Source organism: Phalaenopsis equestris, unplaced genomic scaffold, assembly GCF_001263595.1.
Source record: "Phalaenopsis equestris unplaced genomic scaffold, ASM126359v1 Scaffold000513, whole genome shotgun sequence".
Lineage (NCBI taxonomy): Eukaryota > Viridiplantae > Streptophyta > Magnoliopsida > Asparagales > Orchidaceae > Phalaenopsis > Phalaenopsis equestris.
This window is the reverse complement of record NW_018164953.1, coordinates 2494500-2495240: the sequence shown is the minus strand read 5'-3', so window position 1 is coordinate 2495240 and position 741 is coordinate 2494500. Positions and strand designations below refer to the sequence as shown.

Below are 741 nucleotides of genomic sequence, written 5' to 3'. Positions count from 1 at the left end.
ATAACCTCGGAACCTAGAACGAGTTAGGGCTTAAATCGTACATCAGAGCTATACGAATGCCTAAAGAAAAAGGTGGAAGATATATGTTGCGCTAGGCAAACAACCTCGAATCCTATGAATTGTTGTTTAATTTCTAGGAAAAAGAATGGTTTTGCTGGGGAAGATGTGTTATGCTGAGATGGCCGTGCTGCCCGCCGTGCTAGCTCCAAGCTCCTTGTCATGACGAGTTTAAGTTTTCTAGGGTGTCCAGTTATAGTGTTAAATCAAACAGCCCTATGGTTGTAGTCTTCTAAACATCCTATGCAAAAAGAATACATGCTTGAAGTTATACAATATAAAGTGTGCAATGCAGAAACAAAGCAATAGAATGCACGTGGAACAGTAGTAGGCAAAAAAAAAGGAGCAGTATAACATGCTATACAATACGGTAGCAAGTGGAAACATGAATAATATAACATGATATACAGGAAGAACAACAACAGGTAGAAAACAGAAAAGTGTAACATGCTTTACAGGAAGAATAATAGCAGATAGAAAACAGGGCAAGTGTAACATGCTTTACAGGAAGAGTATGCTATACAGGAAGAACAGTAGCGGTAGAAAACATGACAAGTGTAAAATGCTTTACAGGAAGAGCAGTAGCAAGTAGAAAATAAGAAAATTAAGTACTGTAAAATGTAAAACAAACATATACACCCGTGAGATCTGATGTTCCTCAAGCATGTCAATCCTAAATACATC

At 37.7% G+C, this 741-nt stretch overlaps 1 protein-coding gene across 1 annotated transcript in view; it reads left to right on the top strand.

The window, feature by feature from the left end:
• LOC110028496 overlaps positions 1-741 on the top strand; it is a 67974-nt gene that overhangs the window by 16144 nt on the left and 51089 nt on the right. The window lies entirely within an intron of this gene.